Source organism: Meleagris gallopavo, chromosome 7 (genome assembly GCF_905368555.1).
Source record: "Meleagris gallopavo chromosome 7, MGAL_WU_HG_1.1, whole genome shotgun sequence".
Classification (NCBI taxonomy): Eukaryota; Metazoa; Chordata; class Aves; order Galliformes; family Phasianidae; genus Meleagris; species Meleagris gallopavo.
The window spans coordinates 11,239,536-11,264,567 of NC_139410.1; the positions used below are offsets into that span (position 1 = coordinate 11,239,536).

The 25,032-nt window shown below is 38.3% G+C and overlaps 1 protein-coding gene across 1 annotated transcript in view; it reads left to right on the top strand.

Annotated features, from left to right (window-relative positions):
• Window positions 1–25,032, top strand: part of BMPR2 (bone morphogenetic protein receptor type 2) — a 102,170-nt gene that overhangs the window by 16,456 nt on the left and 60,682 nt on the right. The window lies entirely within an intron of this gene.

Consider the following 25,032-nt stretch of genomic DNA (forward strand, 5'->3'; position numbering starts at 1 on the left):
CCGCAAACCAACCAGAGGCCACACCCTTGGGATGAGGCGGCCTGTCTGCCACATCTTAAATTCTGCTCCAGCTCTTCCAGTTTTAGAATCTGTCAACAAAATACTTGCAACAAGTATTTTAATACGGACTTCACAAGCTATTTTTTTCTAGCCTTACTCTAGCAGACGTGACAGAAGCATTTTAACTGAATCTGTTTTGGACTTTTAAGTAAAATAAGAGCAGAACACCTGCTGTGTGCAATTTTTGACCACAATGATAATTTAGTAAATGTCTTAAGCAACTGAAAAATAGTTCTTCTAAGATGTGTCAGAAACCTTAATTACAGGTGGAGTTCCAGGCTTGGTTATAATAAATATTCTCCCTTCTCAATTTAAATTAAAAGTAAGTAAATGTAAATAAAATCAATCCAACTGTCCTTCAATGCCATCCTTAATTGGCTAACATTGAAAAGATGGTTAACAGTGCAATTAGTTTAGAAGAAATCCTAAAATTTGAATTTCAGGTTATTTATACAAACATTCTGAGATGAAATAAAGTGAAGATGAACTGCAATAGGAATACCTGTGGTGATGGTCAGTTTAAGAAAACCAAATCATGATAAAAAAACCAACAACAAATCATTTGTTATTGCAAATATTCATAAACTATTCAACCTGAATGCCTTCCACTGTTTTGCAGTTTTGGTAAAAACATTCCTTGTGTTCGAATTTGTTTTTGAAATGATATAAAATTAATTAAAAATGCAGCATTTGGTAAAACAGTTTCACTGGGATTGCAGGGAAAAGTCACTAACTCAACAAAGTGTTTGTGAAGATGATGAGCACTGGCATTACTGAAAGAGGGTGAATTCATGGCACGCTTACTCTGCATTTTGCTCCCGCTTTGGACATTCTCAGAAGCTGCTGGCTGGGGACGATGGTATCCCAGTGGCTGTGCCCCACCTTACTTTCTCCTCTGTAGGCAGAGAGATTTGTACTCACTAAATGTTTTTAATGGATCCGTTCACATGCAGAGCATGGATTTCTTCAGAGCTGCAGTGCTCTGGGTCTTAGGGGGACACTTTCAAATAACAGAAACTTACATCCCTGTGGAGAGATGGTATCCTCTCTCTGGAACTGCCCAGGTGACACACATTCTGTGTTTGACAAGTAGTTTTGCACATGAAAGATTATTCCAAAGGCATTGCAGGACACATGGAATTGCTGTCATTCCTCTTGTGGAGACAATGGTGCGGTTCTTAACAGGTTTAACCAGGTGAGGTGGTACCCTTGGCCAGTACAAGTGCTTGTCCCTCCACGTTCTTAAGACCCTGCGTGAGGCAGTTTATTTTAAGGGAGCCAGAAAGAGGCTTTATGTTTATTAATTAACCTTGACTGTTTTTTTCTGAGTATGTGGCATAACAGATCTTATAAGGAATATGAGAGACTGGCTCCAAGACACAGGGGTGAAAACCAAACACTATTGTGGAGTGAACTAGGGGGAAAAAAAACCCACCAAAACAAGTGAGAGTGCCTTCCACCCTCTCTTAACCAACATTTGAAACTTACAGTGGCTATAAGTTACCCTTCTTGGCATAGTGTTTCATCCCTGTGTTGATGAGCTGACTCGCTGTGGTTCTTGCAAGCCACTGCTGTGGGCTGCTGGTAGGGCTGGGGGTGCCGCTAGGCGTGCACTTTGACACTCTTGTTTGAAATTCCAGAATGCAGTTTCTGTCATTGCGTATGATGAAATCATGTAACTAGTAAATGATTTACAGAGGCAGGGCTAGATTGGCAGAGATGCCCTTATTGTGAAGTGAGAGCTCCCTAAAGCAGTGAAACAATAGAGAGCAGAATTAGAGCGGAATTTAAATGAAGGAAAGATTTTGTGGCAGGCAGCCAGAAGGCCAGTTCGGGTTGTCTGAGGTACTGCCGGCATTTGTTTCCATGATCTGATGCAGCCCTGGAAGCTTGTGGAGCTTTCTGGTTTTGTTTATAAGGTGACTGAAATGTATGATTGCCATAGCATCTTCTAATAATTGGTCTGACATTTTTGCTTATCAAGAATGTGCAAGTGATTCACAGATCCTCTCTGGCTGAGTATTGCCATTAAGCCTAGGGAGTTGAGGTCTGTTCAAATCAAACTCATTTAGAAAATATGGATATAGATCTTTCTGTTCCACCTCCCTCCTGCTCCTTGCTATGTATTCCATCCTCTCCTTTGTACTCATTCTGAACTCTTCATTAAGCAACTTTAAGTCACTAGCCTGACAGAAATGTAAGTAGTGTGTTTGTGGGACTACTGGCCTAGGTTTTTGCTAGACTTGCAAATTATAGCAGCCCGTGGGGCTCTTGCTGTGGTGTGGGTCAGCTTGCTGAACAATGGGAGTGTGCAGCAGCAGGGAGAAGAGGGGCTGGGGGACAGACGTGATTGCTACTTTGAGGAACACTTTCAGTTTTCTTCTGTAACTCTTGTGTAGGTCTTGTCCTAAGCTTCAGCACTCAGAGCTTTTGGTATCTTAGTAAGGTACAAGATTTTATGGGATACTTAGCACAAGAAGCAAAGAAGTTGAAACTGCAATGAAAATTTCAGAGTACCAGAGAAAATTCCTGGTACAGTCAGTGCTTTACCTGAAAGCTTTCGGTGTTTGAAGGAAGGCAATACTTTGAGCCTAAAAAATTCACATGATTTGCAATCGGTATAATATCCTGTTTTAACAGGCGATGACTCAACTGGAGACAAATCTGACTCCTACTCCTGAAGTTTGTTACAGGCTTAGGACAGCATAACTGCAAGATCTTTTTATTTTGATCTTAGCTTTGTTGAAAATTGATTTCTTTGGTTGCTAAATTTAATAAAGGTGTACATTAAATGTTTCCATTGGTTAGTGTTATCCTACATAGGATTCATTGGCTCTTAGTAACAAAGGAAGTTTCCACCCTGCTTGGGGAACTCTTTGCATTGTTTCAGGTTTTGTGTGCTATCTAAAGGATTATTACCAATTCAGATATGAAATAGTGCCATGAAATCTACTGTTAGGAATGCTGGCTATGCTAACAAATTGTGTTGTTCTCGGAAATAAAAATGTGCTTTGGATTTATTGCATTGTTGGGAAGAGAGGAAAAAGGATGATGGCACCTTGGTTTTAGTGTTTAACGGATGCTGACTCTGGTAAAAATTTACTATGGAAAGGAAAAGAAAGTGAGTTGCTCTTTCCAGTAAAACAGGAAGTTCATTAGCTCTGAATCTGAGCTCAATTAATGAATTGATACAATGAAAAAGCCTATATCCCTAATGTTCTAAAGTTCTCGCTTTAAAAGTTTTAATGTTACTGGCAATTATTCTGGGAAGGAAATTCAGTTCTGCCTGCTTGCTGTTTTTCATAGAAACATAGAATGTTTTGCATTGGAAGGGACCCTTAAAGATCACCTAGTCCAACTCCCTGCGATGGGCAGGAACATCCTTCCCCTAGGTCAGATTGCTGCCTCTATGCTGGCCTGAAAATTCTCCAGGGATGGGGCATCTGCAGCAGTTCCACAACAGGGCAACCTGTTCCAGTGCCTCTCATTTCCTCCTTACATCTCACCTGTATTTACTCATGAACTTCAGGATTATTGGTGTTAGAACCATATCTGTGCATGTACTTAGATTATTTGAGTGGTTAGGTGTCTTAATAATACGCATCTGAAATCTGTTTTAAATTTCAAGAGCCTGTGACACTTCCCTCTGCTGCAGAATGAATTGCATTACATAGTTCTCATTCTCAGGCCAAAATTTCATAGCTGGCTACCTGAACTTGCACTGCAAAACACAAGGGCTTCAGACTGATGGACATAATTTGTGTCTGTTTTAAAGTGTGATCCTATTGCCAATGAGCTGAACAACAGTAGCAATATAGAATTAGAAGGCATTCTAACAAAGAAGAAATGTAATACTTATTGTAGAGTGTTGTAGAATAATAAAGAGTTTGTATGATGTGAAAAATAGTTTACAAGTTATAAGAAGATACCAGAAATGCTTGTAATGCTTAGTATGACCTGGGTGACTAATTGGTTAAGCTCATAAGATACACATTTTTAAGACTTAGCAGGAAAAAAGAGTGTAGGTAGCTGTGTATTTTTTCCAGTAGTTGGCCTGCTTGGTTTTTTTTTCCTTTGTATTTTCATAACCATTTACATTAGTAGACTGATTTCAATATTTACATTATGTTGAGTGATGAAATACCTTTTATCTTCTATTATTGTCAGAGTTAATTTCCATAAAACTAGTTTAGACTCCCTTTGTTGCATGATACTGTAGTTGCCTTCCTTAGTAATCTATCTTCACGTGGCAGTTCTGTGTGAAACTCTCCCTCTTCACAGTGCCTTTTTACCTTATCTTAGGGGAAGACATGAGATGTTTGCGTTGGAATACAGTGCAAAGTTGTCTTGAATTTCATGGATGCTTGTGTATGAGGAAAAGCAACACTTGGTATTCTGATACCCACTGGTGTTTGTCCAGATCATTAAGAGTGAAGTTACTTGCGGTCAGTATAAAGAGGAAAGGAACAGATTTACTACTAAGAAATGTCTTGGAAATGCCTTTGCAAAGCAGTGACATGCAGGAAACTCTTTGGGAATAGGAAGTCTGAAAAGGCTAGAAACAGAGAGTTATAAGATCTGGGGAGAATCCGGACATCTGTTGCTAGCAGGCCCTCTGCTGATTTTTTGAGTGATTTTTGCCCTATGATCCGGGTCAGGTTTCTTGTATTTTTTGTGTGGTTGTTTTATGTTTGTTTGGTTTTTTTTCCCCCCTGCAAATTTTCAGTTTAAAACACAACTGTTTAATATTTCATTACTTTTTGATTGGTTTCCAAAGGTTTCTAATGGCTTGTCAGAGGTGAGTGTGAAATGTTTTTTAGGAAGGAAATAACACTACCAATAAATAATCCAATTGCAATTCAATGCAGAGGTTATATTTCGTATCTTATTTGTCTGGGACAGCTTCTGTAATCTGTACTTGCTGAAATAATGACTGTTTTCTCTGTAGTTTATATAAAGGGATCTTCAGAGAACCTCTTATATATTGCATATTGCATATATTGCATATTTCGTCAAAATATATGCAAACTGACTTCCCCCAAGTCCATTCCACTGCAGTTCTGTGAGAGCTGAAGCTGATCTCAACCTGTGTGCATCTGCCAGGTACCACCTTGCTTCCCATCACCTGCCTCCCGTGTGCTCTGTAAGTGGTTTGACTCACCTGCTCTCACACGCAGGCATCTGTGCCTCAGTGTGCAGAGAGACAGCTCAGAGCAGACCTTTGAAAACTTAGCTTTCTCTGCTCCTCCGACTCGTTTTTCCCCAGATCATCTCTGAATTGGTTCACTGTGTGGTTGTATGTCAAGGCTGGCTCAAGAAACAGCAGTAAGTTTGGGGGGAGACAAAATTGGGCTAATCCCACTTTAGGTTGGTTTAAGAGGCAGCCTAATGGCCCTGAGAGAAAGAGGGTATTATTCTCAGATTACTGAGTAACAGGGTTGTCTAGAGTTATTGAACAGTTGATGAGAAAAAATCTTTGTCTAACCAGAACTGGGTCTATGGAGTGTGGGACAGTAAGTAGTGTAACACCATATGAAACAATTTAAAACTGCATTGCCCCAATTAGAAGCTCAGTTTTAAGAGCTGATGTTTGGGTAAATTCTTGTCTAAAGAGAAAAAGCTCTTTCTTTCATCCTCTGTTCCCATTGGTAGTGTCCTTGATTTATAGGAGGAGGAGGCTCACTTGGGACTTGGGTATATTGTGCCTTGTAGTGAGCTTTGGGGTGGGCCTTCTCTGCAGGGCAAAGGGAGCGGAATGGCTTTGAGCTTGTTGTGTTCGATACACTGACTTCCATTATCTTTTTGAATTTCTGCAGTGATTTATTTATATTTTTAACTCTTTATGCAGTGACAGAAATAGCAAGTGGCGGGAATGTGTAAGTGGGGAGTTTTTGTTTTTCTTTTATTAATAAGGACCCATTTTTACTTGAGAAGCACTGCTTTGTGGTTCTTCCCAGCTCTCTTTTGTTTCATGGGGCCTCTGTAGAATACTTAAATATGCTAATCCCTGGCAGCAGGAGGATAAGAGCATTTTAAACTTTTTGGTTTTGTGTGCCTTTGGTTGCTTAAGATAGTAAGAAAATGTAAATAATAAAGATAAGTAAATGATGTGCATAATTATTTGCCAAGAAGCTTATGACAGACCTAATTTGCTTTTAAAATACTCCTAGAATAAAGTGGAGGAGATGCAAGGATACATTTGAATAGCCAACTTGCAAAGCTCTAAGGAACTGTTTCTAGCTCTACTGCTGAATCACGTTTGATGTCTTCTAGATTGACAGGTGATGAAAGGAGTTAATACTGTTACAGATTCTTAAAAACAAAACAAGTGGTCAATACAATTCTTTGCATTGCAAATAAACTATAAACCTCTACAGATTTCCTACTGAACAACTGATAGGAGGGTTTTTCCTCCTCCATTTCATCTTTTGTTCCTTCTTGGATTGTTTTGCAAAGGGATAACTGCCTATTGGACACAAGCTGCTACTCCAGTTTCATGTTGTTTGTACTGGCTGTAAGGATCACACAAAAAAAGAATCTGTAAGTAATTTTTTTTTTCTTTCATTTATTAAAAAAAATAGGAGACTGCTACAAACTTCGTGCTAGACAGCTCTGCAGTTTGAGAGATACTAGTGTGGGGGAAATATAACAAAGGCTTGATTTTATCATGGTGTATTTGTGATCTGCTGCAGTTGTAATGAATATTAGTTTCAAAATCGTAATTCCTTGAGGCACATACAGTGGTAAATTAACGAATCCATATGATTATGTTCAAAACTAAGAACATAAGGATGTTCTTATGTTCTGCTGAATACTGGTTTTGAATGTTAAGCCAAACCAAGACATTTATCTTCTATTCATAATAAGTGGCTTGGATTTCAGCAAGTTGGACTTTTCTTGGTGTTAATTGCTTTTAATAAAATAATGTTTTATAACTAGTTTTATACAGTTAGATAATTCTTTTATTATTATTATATTTTTATGTGACCTGGTAAACAAATGTTTTTAGTAGTAAAAGCTTACACGTACTGGGGCTGTTTGCTTCTTCCAACCCTAGGGAAAGATGTAAGTCATTTCAAGATTGAAAGAGATCATTGCTAGCAAAATGTGGTGTTTTTAATGCAAGCTATTTTATGCCATTTCCCTCCTGAAGAGAAAGCTGATTAATGATATTGAAATGTACTGAATTGCGCTTCAGATCTCACATTTGCATTTTAGTTCAGTAAATGCTATGAAAAGTAAATCCTTTCATAGGTTTTTTTTCTGTGCAAGTTGTGATTTGATACAGATGGTTTGTTTAGGATATACATGTGCAGAATAGAATACAATGGTAAAAAGGAGAAACATTCAACATATACCTTTTTAAACAAAAAGCTTGGAGTTTCCTAAGCTGCAGGTGTAAACTACACTGGAAAACATCATGTGTTTGTGTCTAACATATGAAACTGGTCAGTATTGGAAATCGTCCAAAATACATATGCACTGTAAGTTTTAGGATTTAAAAAAATACTGTTACTGGCATGGAACAACTAGCTGGAGGAAATTAATGTAACAGACTGAGATCCTGAGCAGTCAGCTAGCTGAGATGTCTTTTAACCAGCTGCATAATAATGTTTGTAAAAGATGTGCATTAGGTCAATAGGAAAAATCTTTGAAAATATTGAAGAAACAGGTCTCTTATCTATGGGATTATGATTCCGCTTTGTTATGAATGCTGAGGCGTCAGCATCGTGAGATTTTCTGCAGAGAGGGACCTGGGCGTCCTGGTGGACAACAGGTTGGCCATGAGCCAGCAGTGTGCCCTCGTGGCCAAAAAGGCCAATGGCATTCTGGGATGCATTAAGAAGAGCGTGTCCAGCAGGTCGAGGGAGGTGATCCTCCCCCTCTACTCTGCCCTGGTAAGGCTTCATCTGGAGTACTGTGTCCAGTTCTGGGCTCCCCAGTACAAAAAAGACAGGGATCTCTTGGAAAGAGTCCAGCGGAGGGCCACAAAGATGGTGAAGGGCCTGGAGCATCTCCCCTATGAAGAAAGGCTAAGTGAACTGGGTCTGTTTAGCCTTGAGAAAAGACGACTGAGAGGGGACCTGATCCAGGTTTATAAATATCTGAGGTGTGGCGGCCATAGTGGTGAGGCCAGTCTCTTTTCAGTGGTACGTGGAGACAGGACGAGGGGAAACGGACATAAGCTGCAGCACAGGAAGTTTCGCACGAATGTGCGTAAGAACTTCTTCACGGTGAGGGTGACGGAGCACTGGAACAGGCTGCCCAGGGAGGTTGTGGAGTCTCCTTCTCTGGAGATATTCAAGTCTCGCCTGGACGGCTACCTGGTGCGACCTGGTGTAGGGAACCTGCTTTGGCAGGGGGGTTGGTCTCGATGATCTCTAGAGGTCCCTTCCAACCCCTACAATTCTGTGATTCTGTGATTTTCCCATCTTGTTTGTGTTTGTGCTACAGAAGGGTGGTGGTACAAATAAGTAAGGAGTGCACCTTCCAGAAGCATGCCCTCACCTTGTGAAGAGGGAGTGCATGTGGAAGGCCTTCCCCAGCAGTCTCGCCATGAGATGCAGCACAGCCCAGCAGTGTCATGTAGGTACTGGGTGCCCTCCTGCTTCATTGGGGGAGGTCCAGACTCTGCAGATCCTTGCTCCACTGCTGCTGATCCTGCTGCTTTTCTGCTTTGTTACCTTGATGTGTGCATTGCTGGTGCCTTTTCGTTCTCAGGCCCTTGGTCTGATTCAAAGTCTGCTTGAGTTTATCTAAAGGAAAAGGTCTTCTACCTCCTTCTCTCTCAAAATATAGTCTGTGTTGCAAATATTTGCTAGTGTGATTATGAAACTGTATTTGACTGCACCGTTACAAGGCAGATTTAAATGAAATCCAGACTAAAATTTTGGTCGAATTTGGCAAGAAAATATTAAATAGAAAAACAGGTTTTTCATGATAACAGCCTGCTAAATTAAAGGCTGCTGGATGTTGTTAAGAAGAGCAAACATTTCCATCTCCTCCATGCTGTTAATTATGCAGGATTGGTGTCTCTTCTCAAAGATGCTAACTTATAAGTCCTTACTTTTGCATTTCATAGGCATTCATTTGTATGTATTTTATAGTCTGAAATTATCAAAGTGGTAATGTTTGTGCAGACCTTTTCTTCAGTACCTGTAGGTTGCTAATCAAATTTAAAACGAGTAATACCTAATACGTAAAGTCATTATTTTGGTGAAAATGTAGTTTCTTATTTCAGTTGGTAGCAGTGGTGTGCACAAATTGAAATATAATTTGTGATTGCTGTGACAACTTCATTTGTACTTCAGTGGTAGCCAGGGCAGAGCTTTACAAATTTGGGGGAGAAATGGACTTATCTGCCACCTTCTGGCATTTTTTTCTCTTGACCTTTATGCCCTCCCTTCATGTGTCCTTGCCCACACTTTCTTATTTGCTTTATAGATTTCCCACGCTTTCCCAGCACTTACTCCTGTATTTAATTAAATGTTTACCTTTGCTGAATTATCCAGATGTAGAGCTTCCTTGAACAACATGCCATGAAACGCCCTTTATAGGAGGCAAAGCCTTCCTGTCAAGTGTCAGCTGGAGGGGCCTGGACTGTCCTTCCACCTCTCCCTGCAGCAGGGTGTTGTTAGGTCAAGAGCATTTATTATGACTTGGTTTTGTGCTTATTAAAGCTTATCCTCGTGTTTTATTAGGTACAGTTTCATATTTATGTAATAACAATGTGAAACATAGGAATCTGGTTCCCATATTCAGTCATATGTGATCAAGCAGTAACCTTTCTCCTTACCTTTGGAAAAACTTGCTCCATTTGAACAGAACTTGAACAGAACTTGTCTGGGTGGAAAGAGCCAATGTGTCTTGAGGGCAGTGCTGGTTCTAACCTATGATTTACTTGGTATGTTCATTAGGCATTGCAAACAGAATGTGGCTCTGTCTTTTAATATAAGCTTTGAAGAACAATTGCTCTTGCTAAATAATGTATGCTTACTGTGTGTATGTAATTTGTATGTGTAAAACAAAGGACTTAGGCTGAGAACTGCTCTCAAAATGAGATGGTGGATGGGTATTGACGGTAGAGGAAGTAAACTTCCTGCATGTTACTTCAGAGCTCAGACAGCACCAGCACGGAACCCAAGGAGGCTGGGTTGTCCTGGGTTCTCTGCTGCTGAGGTACTGAAGTTACACTTTGCAGCTGGGGCCTGGCTGCCGGTGGGATCTGAACGTATGGTTTCATGCAACGTGTCTCTTTCGCGTGAGCAGCCTTCTTGCAAGGAAATGTTCTAGGCCTTGTTAGCAGGGATTTAGCTTATACTCTGTAACGTGATAGCAGGTCAAAACCAATTAAATGATAATTTTAATAGAGTTTGCAAATTACTTCAGAAAAAAAACTGGTATTTATTTCCAAAGAATAAACCCCTGACCTAAACAGGAAAAATCTTCAATAACCGGATAAGAGAAAGCACTCTGTGTGCGTTGTTCATAATATCCTTACTCATTTTTTGAAATTTGAAACTAGTTGCTGATGCAGCTGGACCCAAAGAAACTGCTATCTGTGGTATAGCTGGGTTGTGCTGTGAGCTCTCTTTAATCAAACTTGTAGTCAGTCATAAAGGGAGATTATCTAAAATAGGGATATGAAGTATGAATATTAATTATTGTAATTTAACAAGTGGCACTATGAGTGCAGTTTGGAATGAGTTAGATTGACTGGTGTCACTGCTGCTTTGCTTGTTAGCTGAGAAGAACACAACTGGTTTAAGAGAAGGATCTCCTCAGTGGAAGGTGGTTTCCATTTCCGCAAATTGCCCTATCAGTCATGCCTATTTTAAAAAATTAATCAGAGCTATTTGACTGTTACTTTTTTCTTTTTCCAATTATGAAATTTTTTAGTTATCTAGATTCCTAACATTTTAAGTTAGAAAGGTTTTTTTTCTATCAACTCTGAGTTGACTTGTACAGCACTACATGCAAATGTTAATTGTTGTAGCGTGTCAGTGCCAGCTTGGCCTCCAGAAGAGCTGAGCCAACGTGGTTCCCCTGCTCAGTGGGGCAGCCTGTGCCAAGTACAGCTCTGCTGGGAAGGAGAATCCCAGCTGTGGGGTGCAGCTTTGGCATGGCTGGTGCCTGCCTGGGGCTGGCTGCAGTGATACCTGGGAGGCATCTGCTGAGCTGGGAGCTGCAGGCCCTGGGTCAGGCAGCTGGGAGCACAGCCAGCCATTTGGGGCCATGGATGCAATGTTCTCTTCTGAGTGAAGAGGAGCCATTCCAAAAGGGAGAGGAAGAAAGAAATGTCTGCTATGTGTTATTGTGTTAAAAGAGTTACTTAAATTCTTGGAAGTGAGCTTGTCCTGTAACTTTCTCAAGCTGTTGTAAAGTTGAATGCATTCCCTCCTGTCCCTCTCCTTTTTCCTTTTGCGTTAGTGGGACAGTAATTGCAACAGGATGTTCAAAGGTCTTCTGATATTCTTAGTAAAATGAACTTCTCTGGTGCTGTTTTCTAAATTAAATGAGAAGCAGTGTATATTAAAGAGGTGAATGTTGCCACCTTAGAAAAATAAGGAGACATGAATTGTTACCAGTACTCTAGTTTTCATGGTTCTCATTTATTGCAAGCTACAGATTTTTTCCTAAAAATAAGTATTGTAATAAATTCCTGTTTCTTAAACTGTGACTCAAATCATAATTTCTGTAGAGCATAAAGCAAATTTTTGCTAATATTAAAAGGTTATTCTACGTATCAGTCATCAATGTGGGGAAAAGTGTCACATAATTTGTAACTTTTCTGAAATATTCAGTAAATGATACAAATGCACCTTGAGAGGTAAAAAAAAAAAAAAAAAAAAAAAAAAAAAAGATTGCTTTGTGAAATGAATTCTGCAGTCATACCCGAAGGATTTGCAACTTTGCTGCCACTTTTTTCGGTCTGTATTTAACTTATGGCCATGATCCGGATAAGACATAAGGCTTTCAAAGAACAGGGTAGCTCTGAGCGGTGCCAAAATAAAATGCTTTTAATTTAAGTACTACTCTGTTCGATGTTTTGAACAACTCAAATACAAAACTGTGCCCTCAGATATCAGTAGGAAGACAACCCAGGGTAATTCAGTGTTCAGTAGCTGAGCCATTATAATGTGAATGGCGTTAGCAGTGGATTGGGTGAGTGTGTTACTTGGATGTGTCTGGATCAGTCTCTTTTGTGCGTTTTTTTTTTTTTAATACAAAAGTGCTCCCAGAAATGGAAGAGGAGGTATGGGGAAGCATGAAAATTAGTTACAACATGATTCCAGCCAGGACTGTCAACTGTGAGAGGTACTACTTGCTCGTGTCAGCTGACTTGTTTTGCAAATTTGCAGAAAACAACTCTTTTCCAGACCTTGCTTTAGAAATTAGTCTGCGTGTTGGTTTAATAATTTATCTAGGGAAATGATAGCATTCTCAGATCAGATAGGGCAACTTTGTCCTTCAGAATTAAGTTGTGACTTTTGTTGTTGGTTGTACCAAGTACGTGGCAAAATTTTTGAAGTGCTATTTTGAGAACAGAACCTGATAATGAGTCTGAATATTCATAAAACTAACCCATGGCTCCTTAAATTCCTCTAGCACTTGCAATTTCAATCAAAAACCTTCTAGAGGTGCAGCAGAAAGACTGTCATGCACTTCATGCATGGATATTGCAGTTTTCTGTGTCACGCCTATCTTTCTGCATAGTGAGGAGTATGTCTTGAAGGTATTTGTAGCTGTTTTTCAGATGTTGGGCTTGTTTAGGCTTATGGAAGTGCTACTGAATGAGATAAATTATAGACAAGGAGGCTGTGCAATGGTAAAATAGTGCTGTTTATTCAGCTGCAGGCCTTAATAGAGGCCTGCTGGGTTTTGTTGTTGTTGGTTTTTTTTTATTTTAATGCAAAGAACCAGACCAGAAAGGGAATCTGAATAGTCCTATATTGTCTGAAAACTGTGTGCATCCTTAGTTAGCTGGGCTGATTATGGAAAACAGCCTGTCCCATACTGTGCTGTTAATTGTTTTCTCAAAAAGGGGCAATGCTAGTTGCAGTCTTAATGAGTGTTACAGTGAGTTTTTAAAGCATTTGTTTTACGGTGCAGATAAATTTTCTGTGTTGTCGGAAAGAAAAAGTGTTTCTTGTTCACCTTTTCAAAGCAACTTAGAGTTACTGTAAGGATTGCACAAATTGATTTTGAGTAAATGTAGTATTACCGTCTTCTGTTCATACATCTTAGGAATATGGGAAGAAATAAGAATATAGAGAGATGAAAACAGAAGTCATATGTCATCAGCATAAGATACTTTGAGCTAGGGGGAATTGATACTGTCCTGCAGAACTAGTTTAATTTTAGAGAGTTGCCAGCCTTGGAGCAGGAAGCCCGTACTTGTTTTTACAGAAAAGCTGGTTCTGAAAATATCTAAAACAACATAGGAAAAAGATAAAAATTGGAAATATTGCTAGACAAGCTGAAAACCTCAAGTTTTTCCTCCCAGTCTAAAAAAATATGCTGTTTTGAATATTTATAATGTTAATACCACACAGAAGAAATGTTAAATGGTTATGGATAAAAATTTGTAGGAAAAATATCACTAACTGCTGCAGCTTGTTTACTAATGCTAAATATATTCATTTTTTTCTAGTATGATTGTTAAAAGCTCTTACATCCAGATGCATTTTATTATCTGAAGTACAAAAAAAAAAAATTCAAAACATCCTCAAATTTTTTGGTTCTTCATCTTTTTTATAGCTTCAAAATAACATATATTCCTCGCATTTGGTAGTTTAGAAGATTGTGGCTTTTCTTGAAGTTTTGAAGGTTCTGAATACTTATAATCTGAATCATGCCTAGTTTAAATTAGCCAGACAAATATATGTAGCATTTTTTTTCTCTGCCTTGATGGTATGCCAGAAACATGTAATCAAATTTACATGTCTGGATTTGCATTCAGTAACTAAATTTCCATGTATGTAATTTAGAAAATGTTTTTTGTTTGGATATTTTGATTTAAAAATTTAGACAACATTTTAAGAAATGTTCTTGGTTGGTATTGCTATGAATCATAGTCTCTTGTGATTGCTTTCAGATTAGATTTTGCTAATGCTAAGCTGTTTCTCAAACCTGAACTTCACGTTATAGGACGTTCATTGGAAATTGCAGACACGTAATGAGTCAACCAAGGTGAATTTCAGTGTTGCAGCCCAGAACTCTAGAAGGAAAATATGTAGGTGTATTCCATCTAGTATTTTTCAACTGTAACCATGATTGTGCTAATTAATTACTTGATCTGTATGATTTCCTCCAATATTGTTTGTACTGCTCCCATTTTTCCTATTCTTGAATTCCTTATGAGGCTTGCCAAGGAAGTCCCAAGTATTTGGGGATGTGCTAGTTAAAAATTTTGCCTCAACTCTAAAGAACTGAACCATCTCAGCTGTAACAGAAATTTGAGATAAGAAGAAAATTTTCCATAAGAAGAACTTGTTTAATTTCTGTGAAATAGGGGAGGAAGTGATGAAACTCTGGAGCATAAACATATTGCTAGCACACAACCATATTCCTATTTGAAAAGCGAAGCTTGCAAAAATCATGTAAAACTCTGGCATCTGTTCTTGCTATGGGCAATGGTAGATGGTTCCTCACTCTTCGTACCATACTCCCACCACTTAATTCAGACTGTGTGCTAAAAAGAAAGGAAATTTAAAAAGAAAAAAAAGATTTTTTTTTTTTTTAATTAAACATTTTTTAAAGGTGCATAAATACTAGAAATTCATGTTGGAACTGTGAGATGGCTTCTACAAGCAGAGAACTGAATGTACTCTTGCTAATTATTTTTCAGGTTAGAAAGCCAAGCCATGAAATCAGTCACAAATTTTCAGTGGGTTTTTTTTTTTTTTCATGTGTTTTTGGCAGTGGGACTAAAATGGAGAACTGATGCATTTTAATGAAGTGCTCGTTTTTACTTGAATATTGTAATAGCAGTTAAATTTGTAATAGTACAAAGATCTTTTGGTTGTTCTTGCTCCCATCATACCAAATTTCATTGCTTTTTAAGGCTTTGATTCAATGATTACATCCAGGTAGTTAGGCAGAGCTCATAGGTAGCAGGCATTGTGAAGCACTAGGAAATGTTCAGAAGGCAGTTCTGTGAGTTAGAGAGCTGGGCTACTGCAGAAAACTTCATGTGAAGGCTGCAATTCAGGTTCCACTGAAATATGTGGCAAAACTGCCACTGACTTTAATGAGGTCAGCAACTCTTTGGTTGTAAAGGGACTTGAATAAATACGCTTTGTAGTTCTTTCCTTGTTTTAGAGGCACTTCATACTGGCATTTGGGTGCAAATGTCATGATATTGTATTTTTGTTTCAGAACTGTGAAAATAGGTGAGTGTATCTGAGTCTGTGTGGTCTTTGCAAAAGAAAATTCTGCACCAGCTGTCTCTGCTAGTCTTTGGAGGCTTTGCAGGAGAGGGAGAGACACCTTATAAAAAGCAAGATAGACATGGCATTTTGTTCCATCTGGAATCTGAGAGCATTGCATCAAGGAGACTTCAAGAGCTACAGTTGCTATAGTGATACTTGCAGTGATGTTTTTCAGAATTTATTTTCTTTGAACACATATTAAAAGTAAAGATTAAGAAAATAAAAGTTGACAACCTAGGCTCATTTAGCTTTAAACCGTGACTTGTGTGGAATCTTTTAAATCAATATATGCATATTGGGAAAACTGTATAAAATGGAAAGAATGTCTGTTCTGTTTCTCCTGCTGCCAAAAGCAAGTCCTTTTTAATAATAAAAAAAAAAAAAACTAAGTCTAGATTCCTTTAAGATACTACTAGTGCTGGAGTAGGATTAGTTTATGCTTCAGTAGAAGGTGTTAGGGGTGTGTGCATAGATCCCAAGGGAATTCAATTGTTTGTAATGCTGTATAAACAGGCACTGCTACATGGAGCTTATTTCCTATTTTAGATTACAGCATGACAAGACGTTTCATGTTCTACTTCTTCCATTTCCTCTCCTGTTCCCCTGTCCAAGTGGTCTCTGTTGCGACTCCAGCATGGCTGTTCCAAAAAGGAGCAGTGTCACAGTGTTTCCCAGTGTCTGCCCTGACGTCATCTGACAGTAACACTGGTATTTGGCACTTGACTGGAATTAAATAACTTCAGTACAGTCTAAGCTAAGTGTAAATGTTGAAGTGTGTATATACTAAAACGTTGTAGTAGTGAGAAATGTGGATTAAATCTGGTGATGGGAGAAGCTTTGGCAGGATTATTTATGGTCTGCTTGCCGGGGCTCCTCTGAAAGCCCTCGTGCTGTACTGAATAGGAGGCACCTACAGGTAATCTTCCTTTCCCCTGAAAAGTCTCTGGTGTCTAATAAGCACCTTTTCTTTCAGCTGGAGTGGTTATGCTGCTTTTTACCTTCACTCATTTCTCTTTAGAAATCAGTATCCAGGAGGTCCTTACTTTTTTTTGTCAAATGAGTTGAAAATAGCAACTGTGCTATACTTTTCTATGTGACTGAGCATAAAAAAAAGTATTTTTTCTCTCACCATCTGAGCTACAGAGCAGGTGTGGTTAAGGAGGGGATTGTTGCATTTCTGTGCGGGTAGGAACAAACCAATGTGGGAGAAATCTCCACAGATGGACGTGCAGCACTGTGCTCATTTGGCGAATACTTGCAGGCCACGATTCTTATCGTACTTTCCCCAATTTTGAAGATACAGAAGTGTTACTCATGAAATGAGAGAACAATTGGGACTGATAAACACTTCTTAGTAATGGGCAATGTAATGATAAAAGGACCTTTCTGAACTGTCTCCCATTTCCAGTGTGTTCTCATTTGAAACCATAAATTGATCCCTGTCCCAGTTTTTCTACTCAGAGCAAAGGCATGGTGTAATGACTAGGGGCAATAATGCCCAAATGTGGATGTGAGGTCTGCCACTAACACAGAAGCTGTGTTCAATTTAATACACATCAGCATGGGAGCTTTGTTGATGCTTTTTTTTTTTTTGATGGCTAGAAAAGGGAGTGAATTCATTTCCACATAATAGATATAAGTTGTGATAGAATTGAATGAAAGGTGTCGAGTGACTTGGTGATTTGGCAGTCTTAGAAACCATACTGTACGTGCAGAGAGTGACCTATAAAAGGTGACTTGTGGGAGAAACTGGCAGCTGCTGTCAAATGCATCATAGGGGAACAGCAAGGAAATGACAGATGGAAAAACAAGTGAGAGACTGAATGTGGTAGGGCTTTGAAAGCAAAGATGGGAAGTATGATGAAAAAATGAGATCTGTTCAGAAAGAACATGATAGGTGGCATATTTTGGGCAGAGAGAAAAAATGCTATGAGGTAATAAGTAATAATATGATAAGAACTTCTGTTTTGACTATTTGGATCAAGATGTTCTTTTTCCCGTTAATTATAATCGACAAGACAGAGAGGGGACCTTACTATTCGAAGGGTTTGAAGGCGAAATAGAAGAGAACATAATAATGAACTCTGCACTGGAGAGGAGAATGTGCACTTAAATATTATGAGACAGATCTTGTACTCATGTTTTCAGTAGCATTTAAAGTCCAAATACTGCTCTAATGGTGTGAGTGTATTCAGAGATTGCTAAGTTTCGTTGTACTTCATTTATATTGTCTGTGTCTTTTCACTTACAAATCAGTAATTTTGCAAAATCTGTGAGCTGTCATGTTTTGTGAATGTTCTTCTGTAATGTTGAAAATACCCTCAAACTTGATTTTGACATAGAAAAATTGATCATTTTTGTTTAGGACTTTATTTACCTTCTCTCTCTTTTTTTTTCTTCTTTTTTTTCCCCTTTTTTTAGCTTAGTAGTGGATTGAGAAGAATTCAGCTGAAGGGAATGGTGGCTTTCTGCTGAAAGACTTTCTGTAGTTTATGCACTCTTTAACTGTGTAGGGAAATTGTAGCCAGTACTGAACAGAATTCCTTGTTTTTTGTCCATGAGATGCTCCTGTTTCCCTGTAAGTGGCATTCACTGCCTTCTGTCACAGATGAGAATGGTTGCACCCTAAACATGACCTATGTTTTTTTTTCTTGTTTTGTGTTCCTTTTACAGAGAACAAATTTACTTGTTTGCCAATATTTTCATTATTTTACTTCCAATTTTGCATCAGCACCCATGTCATACATACTTCGCAGTTCAGTGTTCTCAAAGGGAACTTACGTCACACTAATTAGGAAAAAATAATGAAGCTGAGTTTGAGATGCTTTTTCTTCTCTCTGAAATCAAGCTGATTTTGTTGTTGTTAGCTTCTTCATTTCAACTTCTGTTTGTATTTTCTGGTCCCTGAAATATACAGTGACTAGGTAACATTACAACCCACATGAATCAAATTATTTCCTGTTTACTTGTCTTCATTGTCCTCACTGACATGCAACTATGATTTAGAAGAATAAAAGATAGAAGTAAAATAGCTTATAAAAGTGGAGTTGCTAATGTAACTCAGAATTAAGTCTTTTGTAGACCTTCTTGGCAATCTTTACTTGTATAGATGGATCAAGACAAAAGATTCCAAAAGCTTTTACATAGGTGTTTAAAAAAAAAAAAGAGAGATTGCAAGCTTGAAAGATTTACCTTTTAAATAGCATAAAGACAACAATAAGACTTAGAGAAATAACTTTTTTTTTTTTTTTTTTTTTTTTTTAAGTAAAAACGGCTGAGGATAAATCTCTGGTAAGCTTCTTTCAACTACCCTGCTTCACTGAGGCAGAGCACTTACAAACTGTGAATGGCAGTTGTTTCATCTCCTGGGAAGATGTCCAAAGACTTTTAAATCTCTAGAAGATGAGGGAAAGAAGACAAGCTAGAGAAGAAACAAGGAAGGGAAGAATAAGCTATCTAATCTAAGAGCTTTCTGGAAAACCATACTTTGAATAAGTAACTGATGCATATTTATACTCCTGCAGTTACCCCATGGCTGTCAGTTTTTTCTCATCTGACTGTGGAATTATGACTTTACCTGCTTCTTTTGAGATATGAAGGCCATATCCATATCAACAGGTAGAAATATGATCAAGATGACTTTGTTTTTCCCCCTGGAGTCCTAGGATTCAGAATCTCATTCCAGATGATGTAGGCCAAGCCAGTGTTAGTCAAAGGAAACCATGCACAGAAAAAAAAAAAAAAAAAAAAAGCACATTTATGTTTCTGATAGCAAGATACAGTTTTATTGTCTATTAAAATTACCTACCGGAGGCATTAATTAAATTGGTTCTTGGTCTTGGATTTGCTTCAGCATCATCTGAGAGAGGGGAAGTTACCGGATAAATGAATCACTAATATAATTTCCTTCCACATCTGAATTTTCTTTATAGTTAATAAATTGTAAATTTCCTTTATAGTTGTATCAAGTTGGAGTGATGCAATCATTCTGCTATTACCAGTATGGCAACTCATAAAGATAATATTGAAAGAAAATGACAGTGAAGCGTTAGTAAGAAGTTAGTAGGAAATCTAAAGATGCTTCCTGTATTTTGTTAGCGGTGCTGTAAACACCTGAGTATCTTGTTAAATGCTGGGTTTCCTGTTCAGTAGTAGCTCAGTCTTCAGGCAGAACAATAATTAGTTCTCATAACCTTAAGGGGTGTTTGGGCATTAAGGTGCTGTCATAGTAATTGAACAGTTCTTAATATTAAAGATACTTCATTTGTTGGGGGGTGCTGGGAGTTTAAATTTTACAATTTTTTCTGCACTTGAACTGAAAACCATTTGAGAACATTTGAATACAAATCTGCATCTTCCAAATAGTACAGTTTTAGTCTTTCCATTACTGTATCCTACAGTCTCCTAGTATGTAGGAGTTTGGCATTGGTTTTATTTTTAGTGAGATTTGGGGAAAAGATTGAGAAGTCGGACTTTAACTGTGCAACCTGAGAGTGTTCAGTATTTGTCTTCGCTTGTTCATTTTGTCAGCTTTCACTGTAAATGCAATTTATAATACTTTCTAAAAGTGCATGTAATTTATATTCTTAAAGTTCCTTTTTTGATGTGTAATTAAACAAAGAGTTAGTGTAATATTATTCTGATGTACCCATTTCTCAACAATGGGGTATTTGTGAAAACACTTTCCAATTGAGGTAGCCATCTATAGTCTAATCAGTCGTGATGGGACGGAGGCAGCTGGTTTCTTAATACTTTGATTGCAGTATTAGTTTGTCTCAGATTCTGAAAACCTGTCTGATCCTGTTAATTGTTTGGTGAAGTTAGTGGAATAAATTAGACGTTGTTTTAAGACTCTAAAACATTCAGGTTATGAGCTGTTTATTTTCACTGTGCTTGTGGACCGTTTTTTAATGCCATGTTCTAAAAGTGTTTGAAAAAAAAAAAAAAAGGGACTTAAATTCATTTTACATTGGAAGGATTTGTAACTTAATCACCAGAAATAGTTCTTATCTGGCTAATCACCATGTCAAGTAATTTAGACTCAGGTCAGGATCTATTAGTTAGAGAGATGTTGCAAATAGGATTTCCGTTATACAAATGATGCTTATATTAGAGTATTAATGTTTCTTCATAAACAAAATAGTTCTACAGAAAAATGCATGTGCAAGTGTGTTTTGTCATGTTATGCTCTAATTTTCACAGAGTAGAGCCAGCTTGCTCAAAAGAAAGTATAGGAATTAATAAGTCTGATCTGAATTTCTTAAGCTGCTGTTTAAACGTTTGTTGCAAGTTACGTTGCTTTCTAATGTTTTTACTTCAAATTAAATATAAAGGTTTGATTTACTCAGTTCATAAACTATTAATATCCTCTGTAGTGGCTGACAAAATTCTTGATCGTAGTTTTTCTAGAGCTGTCTAAACCAAACAAGTAATACTTGTCCTGTGTTCCTGTATACCACTCTGTGCTTTTGAAAGGCTAAGATCTTTCAAAAAAGCCAAAAGTTTGGAGGGGAAAAGTATGTATTTTTTTTTTCTGTTAGATAAGGTTTGTCTTTGTTGCTTCCTTCTTCGTCCCATAGCCGAGATGTTGTTTGTGCTTATTTCCTGCCATTAGACCATGTCTAGTTCAGAAAATGTGTGAACTCTAGAGATCATGGACAAGTGCTCCCTGTGCCTGCAGTGGGGAGCTGGGCGGTGTGGGGGCAGCCCCTACGAGGAGTCCCTGCGCTCACCACCTGTGCATTCTGGGCTGTGGCCTCACTTGCTAATGGCCTCAAAAATTTGATGTTTTCTGCTCTCATATCTTGCAAGATGTCTTAACCCATGCTACCTGAGCAGGGGTGTGGGCTTAGGATGGTCTTCGGAGCGTAACTGTAGTCACTATTCTCATGTGTGTAATACAAAATGTGAAACAGATGGATCGCAGCCTTGTCTTTAGATGGCTGTATTTTGGGGAACTCTCTCTTCCATGTTACATGCCATTAGCCTGGGAATGCTGGTACAGGGGGCAATTGTGACAGGCATCAAGCCATCAGCTAAGGGCAAGGACCTTCAAATGGGATAAAACTTAGGTGACGGAACAGTCAACTAGGATCATCGAAAGCAAACTTATCTTTGTGAAAAATTAGTGAGTTTTCTTGTTTTGCTTCCTTCTGCCCTGAAGTTTGTTGCTGTGGTATGAGCCACAGTGCTTCAGTTCCACAGACAGGAAATCCTTGAAATGAGTGTATTCAGCGCTGGCTTTTGTGCATGTACCAGCTGTTCCCTTTTTAACTACATAGCTTTAGTAGCCAGAAATTAAGGAAAAGCTTGTTTTGACTTGATTCTGACTTTTCTCACTGTGCAATGCTTGCTAAAGTTGGCTTTTATCAGCCTCTTGGCTGATGGTAGTTACTGGTGTAAGAAAGATTTAAACATGAAACAATTAATGCATAAAGAAAATGCATGAATCTATTTTAAATAGTTTGGTGCTGTGGCTATGAATTTCTAACACCATAACATAACTGTTCGGTGGAGTGGTAACTTTGAGGTTTGTCAAAGGTCACTGTTTTCTGGTTTTGCCCATTTCAACAAACATAAAGATACATAACTATCTTGAGCTCACAGTTTTTTCCATACCTCCTGTCAGGTAAGGAAGGTGATGCAGAAATGTTTGAAGTGGGTCCCAGTTCTTGCGGCAGCCTGCAGCCTTAGTCCTCATTAGCATTCTCAGTCAGCTTTCACCTTACATTGCCTATGTTTAAGGGACCTGGGGAGTTGCTGTGCTATGCTGTTGGTTTGTGGGATGTTTTGTGGCACACCAACAAGTTATCTTGAAGGTAAGGGCTTGAGAGTTTTTGAACTTGCAGGTATATTTTTTGAGGAATTCCAAAAGAACTGAGAGCCTTGGCACGCTTGGAAAGCAGAGCAGCATGAAAGCTTGTTTCTGCCTTCTGCTCCTCTGTCATTTGTCTCAGGGTTTAAGACTTCAGAGCCAAATAGACTACATTTCTGTAGTCAGCCAAAAGGTAACGTAATGTGTATTATTGAGGGCAAAATATGATTATTTTCTTTTGATCTTAATTTAATTGTACCTTCAAATCACAGAAAGTTTCCCCATTTTCAGATGTTTCAGTATATCACCAGTGGTGTAAGTTTCCTACAGATGTTATAAGGAGAACTTTTGTAACATACTGTGAAGGACAGACAGTATGGATACTATCTTGCTCCAAACTGAAGATACTGAAAAGTATTCCAGAGAATCTTTGTCATAATATACGCAAAGGAAAAGGCATCTGAGCTTACAAAGAAAGTGAATGTAGCCACATGGCCAGAAGCAATACCCAGTAACAGGCTTTTTTCAATGCAATTTGAAAGAGACTTTAAAATAATGGATTTTGCTCTGGAAAGTTTGTTACATCTTATTTTGGGGCAGAAATACCACATCATTAGTTTGCTTTACTGTTGCTTTCGCTGCAGAGTTTCCTGTGTTATTCCATGCAAATATTTCAGTTTGACAGCCCAGATAAACAGAAGCCAGACACTCGTACCCGGAAAAAATCCCTGAACTCCAGTCTAGGGCAAAGATAAAGAATCCAGGCTCTTTCAGCTTTGTGAGTAGACATTGACCAGTGGACAAGATTATGTATGTCTAAGGCTGTGATGTTTTCTGTTCTGACATAATTGCTTAATAGAAACATTAATATTCTTATTTTTCTCTGAATACAGACATAGTTATTTAGGAAGTGAATAATATTAAAAAGAAAGGAAAAAAGACAAGAAAAAATGCTAGGTTTGTTTAAATCCCGTAACGTGCTGTTTCACATTTTCAGAAGATTAATGTAGGCTGGGATTTTTCCAGGAGGCCTGGAGGAGTTGGATGTCTAAAATCCCATGGAGTCAGTGAAAGCCAGCTACTTACTTCCCCATTTTTTCCGCAAATCTAGGCTTAAATGGCCTTGAGTCTGTATTGTAGTAAGACCTACTTACATAATGTTGAAGTTATGTATTAAAACTGGCTTACAAAACCTTCTTTTGTTTTTTACTTATACCATTTTCTTTCGACCAACATAGTGAGCCTGTGAGTAGATTCTTTCTGAGCTGATTGATGTACATGTACAGACTATGATTTCTATCAGCTCATAAAATAAACAACTGCTTCATCTTGAGACAAAGTGACAAGAGAGCAGAAGACTGTGCAGTTTGGACAATTTGATTTGAAAACATTTGATTTGAACACCCCCCAGCAATTCTTCAAATTCGGTGATATTGTTAAAGCTCTAAGACTGTTGCAAAAAGCAAGCAGTAGGACTCCAGGGCAATTTCTTTTTGTCTTGTCCTCCACTAATATGTTTAGTCTCCTTCAGAAGTGAGTGTTAAACGTATTCCCTGATTTGATACTTCTACAGTATCTAATAGTCAAACCATTTAAGTTTTTTACTTTTCAATACTGTAAGATTTGACAACTTCTCAAAAGGTTGTTTGAGCAGGCTTGGATCCTTGCATTGACACACAGGATGTGCTGACCGAATGTGCTGTAATAGGGAATGAGAAGTTTTTTGGAAATTGCTGTAAGCTGCCTATAAGTTGCAGTCTGAGTATTTTGAGGCAATGAAAGTGAATGTTAACATTTTATGACATTTATTTCTTAAACACTGCAAAAAATAAATAAAAATTTGAAATAAAAACTCAACAAATACGTGCAAATACATGCAAAGCCTCGAAGTGAAAAACTATGTGATTGAACGTTGTCAGTGTTGTGTCATCATTGAGCCAAGATAACGTTATCTTTTTTAGCATGCCAGTGTATGCTTTTCACTGCTAGCCACTGATACAGTAGGAATTTCACGTTGGCCAGACTGATAGCATTCCTCCACTACCTGTTTGTTATGTGCTTTTCCTTTTCACTGGCTTGTTAAAAATTGATGGTAAGTCAGCATAGGGAAAGAAGATGGAAGGGGGGAACCTATTGAGCTAGACAGACTTACAATAAAAGCGTATGTCCTCAGTGTGTACCAGCAGTGCATAACAACAGAAACTTAAAGAAAGTACTGAACCATTTAGGACTGTAGCTTCTTGTTCAGACGCGTATTTTCTGGAGGAAGTTGTGAAGGGAGGTAGGGCAAAGTAGAGGTAATAGAAGGTCATGTTGTTAGGGCTGTCATTTAGACTTTAGAATACTTGGCTTTAATTCTCTACTATGTCCTCCTGTGACCCTGGCTGAGTCAAAGTGATATCTCTTCGTTAGATTCAGCTTGATCTCATCTCATGCCAGATGAAAAATGCCAAAACCTCATGATGTAAACCACGAACCAGTATTAAACCTGCTGCTGCTTCAAATTTGCTAAAAATGGTTGATTTTTGCCTCAGCAGTTTTTATGGCGGAACACAGGTATCGTTAGCTTTCTTGCGACTGTTGTGTAGGCAGTTTAATTACTGTATCCTGTGCTCATGCTAGGTGGATCAAAACAAATTTTGTGGCAGTTCATGACTCACATGAGGTTTGAACAATAAGGTGCTCTGGTTGTCCTCTGAAACATTTAGAAAGTTGAGGAAAAAA